Below are 12,465 nucleotides of genomic sequence, written 5' to 3' on the forward strand. Positions count from 1 at the left end.
TCTTGCTGCTTTCTTCCAGCAGTATTTACTGAAAGGAAACACATAAAGCAACCAGAAGGATTAGATGTGGACATATCTGAAGGAGGGCCTTGGGTGAATGGAAGCATCATGACCTTGTGGAAGTATCACTCAAACATTTAAGTCTCACCTCTTCTCTTCTAGAGAGCCAGTCTGGTGTAGTGGTTAAGAGCAGTAGACTCGTAATCTGGTGAACCGGGTTCGCATCTCCGCTCCTCCACATGCAGCTGCTGGGTGACCTTGGGCTAGTCACACTTCTCTGAAGTCTCTCAGCCCCACTCACCTCACAGAGTGTTTGGTGTTTGTTGTGGGGGAGGAAGGGAAAGGAGAATGTTAGCCGCTTTGAGACTCCTTCGGGTAGTGATAAAGCGGGATATCAAATCCAAACTCCTCCTCCTCCTCTTCTTCTTCTGTGATCAGTTACTGTATTGAACTTGTTTTATGCCAGGGCATCAGTAATGTATAAATTGCAAATATTCTATCCTGGAAAAAGACCGTAGGGGAATGTTATATTTAAGGATTTCCACTTGCTTGTGAGTAGGGGTTGTGCAGAAATGGGACACCTGATTGTGCAGATGTCCCAGTCAGGGCTGAAAACATGGCTCTGATCCTCTCTTTAGACACTTAAGTCCTACATGTGAGCAATGGGGTGTTTATCCTTTAGCCTGACTATATAAAACTGTTTTTCCTCTTCTGTACATATAGTAAAGGTAAAGGGACCCCTGACAGTTAGGTCCAGTCGCGGACGACTCTGGGGTTGCAGTGCTCATCTTGCTTTACAATTCCAGGATACCTTATGAATGTAATGAAGGAGATTCTGTCCTACAAAAGCTTAAATCACTATAAACCTGCTTGCCTTTAAAGCATTTCTACTACAATTGGCTAATGAAACTTGACTTCTGGAATCTTCTGCTTATTATATTTCCAGTTGCACACTTTTAAGGGTTTCCAGTAAGGGACGTGTTTCCTAAGAGTACACCTATGCCTTATAAAAGGAATGTAGTAAATCACCTTTAATTCATACGTAGTCTGGCAGCACAAAGTGAAGGAATTAGGCTCTATATCTTCCTGAATTTATCTAACTCTAGGTATAATGCTTTCAGGTTTAGTGCCCAGCAGTTAGAATGACCCCAGGAAGGCCTCAACTGTTTCCCCTTCTGCCCTTCTAATTTCCCAATTAGTACCCCTCCCATCCACCTAATTTCTCATGCTCTACTGCTTGTCTCAACTAGAGAGGCACGTGACCTCTCAAAGTCCTCTATCATGCTGGTGGTAACAGAAATTAGGAGGGTGCCATTTCACCTAGTTTCTCTAGCAAATTTGTCCACTGTTTCTTTGGAACTCACCAAAAGCAGAGGTGGTAGCAGTTTTTCTTCTCCCTTGTCTTTTTGTGCTGCCTCTGCAAGTGACAGTGTTGGCAGCACCTGTGTTGGTAGTTCAGCTGCCATTTTGCACATACACACTCCACACACAGTGCCCGAGGCTTAGCAGTATTCTGGGACATATGGAGTGGTGGTGGCAGCCATTAGAAAAATGGTGGAGACTATTTTGGGAAAATCTGCAAAGTGGAGTTAAAGAAAAGCATCAGAATTATTTTGTGAAAAATATCTTCTGAGAAAGCCTATTGCACATGTTCTTGCTGTTAAGATATGTGAGTGATTTTAACCATAGGTTTGTATCAAACAGCGTCAAACAGCTGATGGTAAGGTTTCCGTCACTGGAAGGAAGAGAGAAACAATTTTATGTGATTTTTCTTCGGGGGAGGGAGGGCTGCAGGAGGAATAGGAATAATTGGAAACTGATTCTCTACCTGGTATGCCGAGAGAAGTCTCACCATCTTGTGACACAGCTGGATATGACCTATTTTATTTATTTGAGGAATTTATATACCACTTAATGACAAACATTCCTAATTTTTTTAAAAAAATATCCTACAATGCATAAAATGAATTAATGTTTTTCATAAAAGTAGATGTACTGTAATGCTGAGCACAATTGCTTATTGCAGCACCCACATGTCAAATCCCTATGGTGCCTTTTAGGATGTCACCATGCAATGGATCTCAGTCCAGAGCTATATAATGCACTAGACTGACCCAGATTGTCATTCTGACCTAGGCAGTCAAACAAGATGAATCTTCATGTCACTTCGCATTGACACATCATTTTTCTGTACAGCTGCAGTAATGGAAAGGTACTGAGTGCTTAAATCACAGTGGCAGCATTTCTTGGAGACTAATCTTAGTAGCAACAATTGGCTGGCTCATCTGATGGTTATCTTTTGTGGAGGAGATGACAATTTCTTTGGGTATTTTATTTAATACATATGGTACTGTTATTTAATACTGACTTCCTAACCTAGTGTATTCCATTTGTTTTGGACCACAACCTCACAAACGCCTTGAGACATCTACGTTTTTTCAAAATTGACATCATATTGTGTATAGCTTGAATACACCTTGTTGGCTAATTAATTTGAATAACCTCAGCAGTTATTATTGTGGGGTATAAGTAATAAATAGATTCATAGAGTTGGAAGGGACCCTGAGAATCATCTATTCCAACCCAAATATGCAGCTGTTTCAAATGGGGATAGAACCAGCAACCATGGTGTTATCAGCACCACACTCTAACCAACACCAACAACAACTTTCAATTTGCTGGCTCATTGTTTTTTGGAAGTATAATGCCCTATGCACACAAACATTCTCAAAGGAATTAAAGGATGATAGCTTGTACACAGCCACTCTGAAGCAATGAAGTTCTATCCACAGACACACACTTTCAGATGCTACTGAACTGGGTGCATGTTTCCTTTGATGTGCAAGGAGATATGCATACCTATCCTGGCTATTTATTGTTATGTGTTACTGGGTACATATGACGAGAGATGGGTGAAGACCAATAAGAATTCACATGAAGTAGAATGTGATTCAGCATGTGCACACAGGAAAAATCAGAGCTGAGTAGCAAGCTCTCAGAGCAGGATTTTCTGCTCAAATATTACTGAACAGGCTAAGGCAGCCCTAGGCAAGGGCCCGTGGTTTTCATGTTGCAGTCCACTAATCCACCCCCCCAAACCCCTGTTAAAGTCAAGAGTACAGTCATTAAAACAAATTATATACCCCTTGACTTGTGGAACAAAAAAGTTTATCAAGTTTATTTTCAGGCAGTCCAGAAAAGAATAGTGTGAGAGCTACTGCCTTAATGGAAAAGTTGGAAGCACAAAAGTCATTGCTTGTGGTTAACTTCATAAAAGCAAGGTCACTGCAGAAGCACTGAATCCTAGAGTGAAGGGAGCCAATAGATTGCTTAGTTCAGCCCACTGACCAAAGGCAGTGTCTTATAACTAAAGTGTCTGTGACTTTTGATGACCTTCTCTCGAAAGCATCTAAGCGAGGAGACGTCCCATTCATTCCACTGAAAGTGTTTCAGACCTTATCAGGCTTGGTGGGGCCAGGATGTGAAATTTCCCCATGCTTTAAGTTTCCAGACAGTTACATCGCACTAGAATTACAGCCTTTACATCTCCCCAAAAGAGGAAAAATTGTGATCGGCACATGCACACCTTTTGGGTGGGGAGATGCACCTACTTTCTCCATAGATGCACAGGAACAGGAAGCACAAGGAACTCTTGCACATCCGATTCTACATGGCAAGGGAACAACCTCAAGTGGATAATAGATTTTCCTCATTTTAATCCTTCACCTATGTGTTCATTTCTTAAATCAGCCTTCAGGTGTTTTGGAGTACAACTCCCATCAGTTCCGGTTAGTCGAAAACCTCTGGAGGGTGCCAGGTTGCCAAAGGCTGGTTTAAAATGACTGTGCCTTACTAGAATGATGCACTGCTACTGCTCTTTAGCAATGGGAAAAGCCTGTATAATAAATTAGTTAATTAGTGTTATTGCTTCCAGTGTGCGCTCTCTCTCTCTCTCTCTCTCTCTCTCTCTTTTGGTAAACAATTTCAGATTTTACAAAACAAGTTTGACTGGGAAAGCTGCAAAAGAAAACCACATGTTCACTGCATAATCTTATAGCATCATTACCTTTAAAATGTATGTTGCAAGAGAAGGGGTGGTTAGGAGGAAGTCCAATGGCTTAATTTTGTCTAGTAGGCTTGGGGAGGTAGTTTCATGCCCATCCTAACATTAAAAGTTTGCTTTTATGCATTTTAAGAAGCAATAAAGGTTTACAGCCAGATCTTGAAAATGCTTTGCTTGTACAAGTCCTGGGTTAATTAAAATTCAGGTGGTTATGAGTGTAAAGAAACTATTTAACCATGTCTAATGTGGATTTCTGTTTTAATGCTTGATTCTTGTGGAAAGCATACAATCTTAATCCTGCGCTCAAAGGCCTTTGAAAATGAGAAGCAGCAATAGTTTGAGTGTCTGTATTTTTATACTCAGTGCTTCATGTTAATTCCTGCAATACAATATTCCTTAATTTCTTAAACGTGATGGGATCCATTTCTGCCCTGTCACAGTATTAGCAAGAATCTGATGCGTTCTTGCTTTCCGGTAATCCCCACCGCCTGGTTTTAATCATTCCTATGTTCATGTCTTTTATTATATAACTGACTTCTTGCAAGGTATTGGTATTGGATTTGCAGGCATCATTCTGAATTTCAGGAAACAGCTTTTTCTTCATACCTTCTTCTTCAAAGGTCTGCACAGACCTTTGGGATAATACATAGTCAACATCTATGTGCAATTTATTACCTTTAAGAATGACTGCTATGTTTTAAATTACATAGGAAGAGACCTGCAGGTATAAGGTAAGCTTATCAGACGTCCCTGTTTCCTGGGGACAGTCCCCGGATTTACAAATCAGTCCCCATACAAAATCCTATCATTCCTATTGAAGTTGAAAAGTGTCCCTGGATTCATTGAAAAAAATATGGTAACCTTAGTATAAGGCAGCACACTTGTACCTCGGGTTATATACGCTTCAAGTTACAGACACTTCGGGTTACAGACTCCGCTAACCCAGAAATAGTACTTCGGGTTAAGAACTTTGTTTTAGGATGAGAACAGAAATTGTGCTCCGGGGGCGCAGCGGCAGCAAGAGGCCCCATTAGCTAAAGTGGTGCTTCAGGTTAAGAACAGTTTCAGGTTAAGAACGGACCTCCGGGATGAATTAAGTACTTAACCTGAGGTACCACTGTATATTATTATTATTATTATTATTATTATTATTATTATTAAATGCAAGGAAGTCACAGAATGAACAAGCAAAAAAGCGGATGGAGGGTCTTTAGAATATATGCATGGCTCCATTTTTTTAAATATCCTGACCTAGAAAATATTGGCCTTTGATCATAACTAGGCATCTATGAACAAAAGGACTCTTCTGTTCACAGACAGGACCAAGATCCAGCGAATTATTTCCACACACCCCACAGAAGGAGGGGAGACACTTTTCGCCATTCCTTCTTCTGCCTGCAATTCTGCCTACAATAAAAATATTACACACGCCAGCCCTGCCCCATGTAGCTCAAGACTGGCCCCCTACTGCTAGGTAATCCTAATTTCCTGAGAGGATCATAGGAGTGGTGGTAAACCAAAGTAACCAGAGCTGAAATTGCAACAAGGCTTAAAAATGACTAAGATCAGGTGGTGAAGCTCTGACTTTGTCAAAAAACAAAGGCGCCCCCACCCTCCACATTGCAAGTACTGTGATAGTTCTCCAATTTGATTCTGAAGAAGTTTGAAAAGAGACTTAATCTTGGAGATCTTGTCAATCATTTTTAAATATAGTGGCTAGTGCTTGGAGAGTTTGTATTTTGTAATTTTATATTTGAGACACATTCTACGTCAGATGCTTACATGTATAGTTGTTCATGTTTAAATGATCATTATTTCTGATACAATTTCATTGCTTCTTGGGTTCCCGTGACTTTGTCATTTGGTACAAGCTTTGACCTTTCCACGTTTCATTATTTATATTACCAAGTGTTGTTTTGTACCTCACTGAATAATTAATGCGAACCTAAAACATTTTGTATTGATTTTTATATGTCCCAAGTCGTAGTCTTTTAAATACCTTCTCCAATTTATATGACTAAAAACTGCAATGAATATTGCATACAATTGGGGGGTGGGGGAATCACCTCTTGGTGCCCTTGTTCCATCCCACCACCATTTTGCCTTCTCGCCACTCCACATATAGCAACCTTAGTGCCTCATAAGGTTTGAAGAACATCACCTATCGTCTTATATCACCCCATGATGATAGAAAGGTTCATATGAATACAATCAAGACAAGACTAACTGCAGATACGATGGATATGAAAGTCTTTCTTCATTTGAGCAAATGCTGTTTCTATCAAAATCAGGAAGTTTTGATTTATTTATTTTTGGCCCAATCATAGCAAGCCGAAGAGAATCGAGATAAACTTCACTGTAATGAGGCCAACAAAGGTACACAATATCAAATGAAATCAAATGGTTTTGGATTGATTTGGGGCAATAGCAAAGAACAAGTGGGGAGCTGGGAAATATACATATAGAGATTAGCTCTTTTTTGTCATATGTAATGTACGAAGCCACTCACTGGAATTTATACTATATAATAGCAACTTGTGCCTCCTTATGAGATGAATACAGGATTTAGTAAATGGCAGTGAAATGAGAGTAAATGAAAGCATTCTCTGATAGCTTGCTAATGGTGCAGGGCGGGTGTACCAATCTTGTAGGAGATGAGTTGAAATGTTTACCTCTTTATTATTCATTTCTACTGAGAGATAGAGGAGACAGAGCGAGTGATGCAAGAGAGTTCTTTCTTAACCAGTGGGTACTTTAATGCATAAGCCTCTCTTCAAATAAATTTGCTCTTGTTCTGGTAAGTAAACACTTCCACAGTGAATTATGCTTCCCTCCACACAGAAGGATCCTTGGCATTTATTTATTTATTTCCACTTCTTTGAAAACAAAGGATTATAGTCCCAGAAGATCTCATCCAGTATTTCACATTGCTCCTAATTTTTTTTCTTCTAATTTGTTGTTTTAACTTGGCTATTCCTATGAGCTTTGTTAGAAATATCTTTTCACGATTATACGAGTTAGTTTAACATAATACAACATGCCATGGTTTGTGTAGCACTGACAAGCTTATTATCTCCTAAGTAGGATTATCTGTGTGAGACTTTAAAATCTTAGCTAAATTATAATACTATAGAAGCGTGCATCAAGATTCAGAAGTTATGTTGATCAGGTGGCTTTTTGTTGTTGTCGAAAACAACTTCCTGATACCTAATAGCTTGTTTTCATCTATATGAAACATGCTCTTGTTTCAAAATAGCTTGCAAGGAATTTTATATGAGGAGAGATTACAAAAACTGGGAAAGAGATACACCAGAAGTGTTGCTCTACAATTATGCCAACAGATCTGGAGTCTTTGATTCGGGACTCAGGCAGGTCAAAAGGTTTTGCAAGTCTGTATTCTTGCCTCATCTCATAAGGAGGCACAAGTTGCTATTATATAGTATAAATTCCAGTGAGTGGCTTCGTACATTACATATTACAAAAAAGAGCTAATCTCTATATGTATATTTCCCTCTCCCCAGTCCTTTCCCAATATCCCTTCCATTGCCTAGTTTTATCAAAGTTTGAGGAAAAAAGGGGGTGCTATGAGCCACAGCTGGCACCAAAGGGTGGCATGATTGGGCATTTTTTGGGGGGCCACATCCCAACACAGGTCCCTCTTCACCAGCTTATTCACTGCTCTCCACTCTGTTCCAGACAACAGTGGTTGTGAGAAGGAGGCAAAGGAGATGCTGTGTCTGCACTTACTGAGCCAGGCAAACAGGTAGTAGCAATGAGGAGGAGGAAGAGGAGCTGCAAGAGCTTCTGGTAATAATAGTGGCGAGGAGATACACTCATTGTAGGAAGGGTACTGAAATTGGCACTGACATAAGCACCTGTTTTTTGTTTTGTTTTTTTAAACGCATTTGCTCATGCTGCCAGTGACCAAACTCCCTGAGGATGCATCTGCTCATCTCTAAAAACGCCTTGAGGTGGCAACTTATGGCAGCGGGCTGCAATGCACAGGAGGCAGCATTTAATATATACTGTGCTACGAAAGGGACCTCTTTCTGCAGCGCATCCCCACGCTCTCTCTTTATCTTCTCTGTTTCCACTCTTCTAAGGACTGACAGGGGTCGAACTGGAATTGTTGGGCTGGAGCATTTACCTGCCTGAGAAATCAAAAAGTAGTCTCCAGCTCATCTCATAAAGGACTTCACCTGATCTCCAAAAGCCAGTTGTTCTAATTAGTGGATACCAGGGCAATTGTCGCAGGCAGAAATGAAACTAAATGAGTTCAGTTAAACTAAATGATTTCATCCAATGATATCATCCACACAATGGCACCATCCAAAAATCAAGTTCATTCTTTTAAATATTTGTGGGATTAAGCAAGGAGGCTTGGACATATACAATTCCCGGCGGTTAACCTTTACTAGTTAACATGTGGCTGTATAAAAATGTGTTTATCGGTGGTATCTTATAAAAGCTTCCCTAGTGAGGATCTTCTTAACCTTCCCTTTGAACAAATGGCACCTTCTTCTAGAGCAGTGTTCAGAACCACACTGGTTACCCCCAGCCTATACCAACAGGCAGTGCTATTTTCTAAAAAAATGTTTAGGGGGTACTCTCATTTTCCTACACACATTGAAATACTAATGAGGCCATACTTAGATTCACAAAACGCTTTGGGGTATGTGTCCCCCTGGGAAAAAAGCACTGTCCACAGGCACGAAACCCTTGGAGACTGTTCCCCAAGCCGATGAGGAATCCTTATTTTGCCCCAAGTAATGGAGAGTGAGGTATTCTGCAGTTATGTCGTAATATTTTTACTAATGTTCATTCCCTTGAGCAGTATTTACTAAGAAAAATAAATTAAACCAGCAAAAGTTTTATGCTTCCCCGCCCCTAGAAAGAAAACAACAAACTTATCATATATCAGGACTACTTTTAATGAACACCTTGCTAAGTAGGGAATAGTCATCAAACGCAAGCTTGACTTTAATGCTGCTTCATTGAGACAATGGGATTTGCAACATTAACTTTTTATCTTGTTTTCTGTAATGATTTAACTTCCCAAATGGAGGCACAAGCATACATAAGCAGATTTGGGGGACTGTTCTTCTATAATTAAACCGTGAGCTCCAATTATTGTGAATCCAATATGACTGAGCATTAATACATTTGGAAGGGATATGGGTTGTATGAGAGCGTTAAAAAAACACAAAAAAACCTTAAGATTTCAAGCCTGGAACAATTTGCTTGAGACTCCTTTTAATTATAAGTAAGAGAGGTGAAATTTTCCCCTTAGGTATTGCTAGAATAAATGTGGTTATTCACTCTATAGTTAAATATTCCTTTTGTACTTTATAGATCATTAGTGAACATTTAGAGCTACATTCACATGGACGTGCCAGTTCCTTTGTGCTGTCCTGGTGATGCAAAGCCGTTATAAACCCTGATTAATTGTCCGGTTTAAGGGCTGCAGTTCCTCTGAGCACCCAGAGAAGAGCAAATCAACCCAGATGTACAAGTATGTTCAAAACATGCACATTATTTTCCATAGGTTCACTATTTTGCTTCACTCCACAAAGGAATAATGGTGGTGGGAGAATGTTGCAGAAGCTCATGTCACCTGCAGGGCAACAAACAGAGCCCTTTTGACAGTTTTCTGGGGAGGTCTACAACTCAAGAGTGAAACATTCAGAAGGAGGGCGGACAGGAAACATTGCCCTCACTCTGAATGTGATTTGCGATTATGACCAGGTCTGCATAGCACAGTTAAGTCTAATGATGACTTACTGGGATTGTATGAATGTGCAGGATGCCAGAGGGGAACTTGCTGCTGCTTTGCTTCTCCCCAGTCTTTCTTACTCCCACACTGCGCTGAAAAGGTTTGGCTTAGCATGCCAATATGGACCCGGGTACGTGGTTAAACTCTCTCTTCACTAACCATGAGCTTTGGCTACAGTCTGGCGAGAGCGTGACCATGTGCCCCGGTCTGGATGATGTAGCAAACCAAACCTTAACATGGCAAAGGAGCAAGGCGGTAGATACCCCTGGCCCGCTGGGAAATGTTCACAGGGGAGCTGCCTAGCATCCGGAGGGATCTGCCTTTAGCCAGTGACGCTGCGGGGCTGCGGAAGGTCCTTGGAGACAAATTCTCCTCCTTGAGAAGGAAACTGAGCTCCAGAAAAGCAGCCAGAGGTGAATCTTTCCCTTGTCGCTGGAGATGGGAGGACAGCTAGCTCCATTGAGACACACGGCCTGCTTCTCATATATATGAGGTTAAAATGTGGGTTTTGTTAGTTCCATTTCTTCTTGTTATGCCTCTCATCCTTTCCCCTGCAAGCTCTCATTAATTTATCAGAGAAAGAAGCAAGAACTCTGGTAGTGCAATTTTTTTTTTTAAAAAAATTATTCTATTGAGGTATTTCCTTGTCCTTCCTGAAGCAGCTCTATACGGCATAGGACCCTCGTACCTACGGGACCGCCTCTCCTGGTATGCCCCACAGAGAAACCTACGGTCTGCAAATAATAACACCCTCAAGGTCCCAGGCCTCAGAGAGGTTAGGCTGGCCTCAACTAGAGCCAGGGCCTTTTCGGCTGCGGCTCCAATCTGGTGGAACGCTCTGTCACAAGAGACTAGGGCCCTGCGGGACCTGACATCTTTCCGCAGGGCCTGCAAGACAGAGTTGTTCCACCAGGCCTTTGGTCAGGGCACAGCCTGACTCCCTCCTCTGGCAACCTGCACAGAATCTTGCTTAATCAGTTGCCATTAATTTGATTTCAATTGATTTTTATAATGAAATATTTTTAGAATGTGCAATTATCTGATTGTTTGATTGTTTTGATTGTTGTTAGCCGCCCTGAGCCCGGCTTCGGCCGGGGAGGGCGGGATACAAATAAAATTTATTATTATTATTATTATTATTATTATTATTATTATTATTTGCTTTATTGTATTTTTAATATTTTGTTGGAAGCCACCCAGAATGGCTGGGGAAACCCAGCCGGATGGGCGGTGTATAAATAAATAAATAAATAAAGTATAAAGGACCAGGGAGGAGCAAAGAGACTCCTATCTGCACATCCACACAGTTCTGGTAAGGCATAGTTTAAAACAGGGGTTGCCAACCTGTTGCTTGTAGATGTTGTGGTGCCCATGAAAACTTTCACTTGTGTCCCTAGGAAGGTGCTCCAGAACACCTTGAGTGTCTAGCCCTCCTAGAAAGTTATGAGACAAAATGTGTGGGCACCTTCTAAATGATTTCTGTGAAATGAGAGTGAGTGTGGTGACCTCACATAGTTTTCCTGGTATGGAAGAATGTGCCCTGTTGCAATTAGCACCACTGTGTTGGGTGTGTGTGTGTGGGGGGGGGTTGTCTGTAAAATCAATATTGTGCGATCTCCACAATCAGGACCAGCAGAACATAGCTGACTTCCCATGCTAAGCCTAAGGTTGTGTGGGTGTATTGCTCTAATTTTGTGTTCTGTCCTTCCCTGCACAACGGCTATTGTGTGACTGGTGACTGGTGCCCCAGCACTCTCAAATTCTGAAATTTGCCTATATATATATATATATATATATATATATATATATATTTGCTTTCGTAGATTTTCACGGGTACAGGAATGCAGGTTTTGGTGTCCTCGGGTGTCTTCCCGTGTAAAAGTTGGGGTGTCTAGGCGACGTTTCGACGAGGTCTCACTCGTCATCTTCAGGCTGGTGCTTTCGGCTTCTTGTTACTGGAACAGAGCAGGATCTCAGTGTTTGAGTTCCTATAAATACTGTTGAGGGGGTGTGGTGTATAGCCTCCAATGTTCTGGGCAGAGAGGAAGTTCCCAGGCTAGTGTGCCTTTTCTTCTTTTGTTCCTTAATTACTTGAGGGATATCTTGAGTGATTTCTTGAGTGATATCCTGAGTACCACTTAGGTGGGTCATTAGGTGTGGATTAGTTGCTAAAGTCTTTGTGTCTTGACCTCTTGAACTTTGTGAAGAGTTTTTCTGAGAAGATGGCTGTACTGCACTTAGTTGTACTCTGGCTTGGCTTCGTGTATAGGGGCGAGCTGTGGTTTTGTGGCCTGTGTCAGCCAGATCTGTGTAGGGATTGCAGGGGGGTGCAGCATCCGGAGGTGCCACCATGGTTTGGCTACTGGATGGTGTCTGTAATTTATCTGTGGAGAGGGTCTGGGTTTGGGTCTGGTGTGGTTGATTGGTGATGGCGTTCTGTGTGCCTCTGGATCTGGTGTCAGTTTTTGTGGGGAATGGCATGGCCCTCCTTCCTTATATCAAGGGCACTACAGATAAAATTAGCAAAATCCTCCATAAACACAATATCAAAACAGCCTTTTGCACCAACCAAAAAATAGCCAATATCCTCAGAAACCCCAAGGATAAAATCCAGTTGGAAAACCAAGGG

This window comes from Podarcis melisellensis, assembly GCF_964234715.1.
Source record: "Podarcis melisellensis genome assembly, chromosome: 3".
Taxonomy (NCBI): Eukaryota; Metazoa; Chordata; class Lepidosauria; order Squamata; family Lacertidae; genus Podarcis; species Podarcis melisellensis.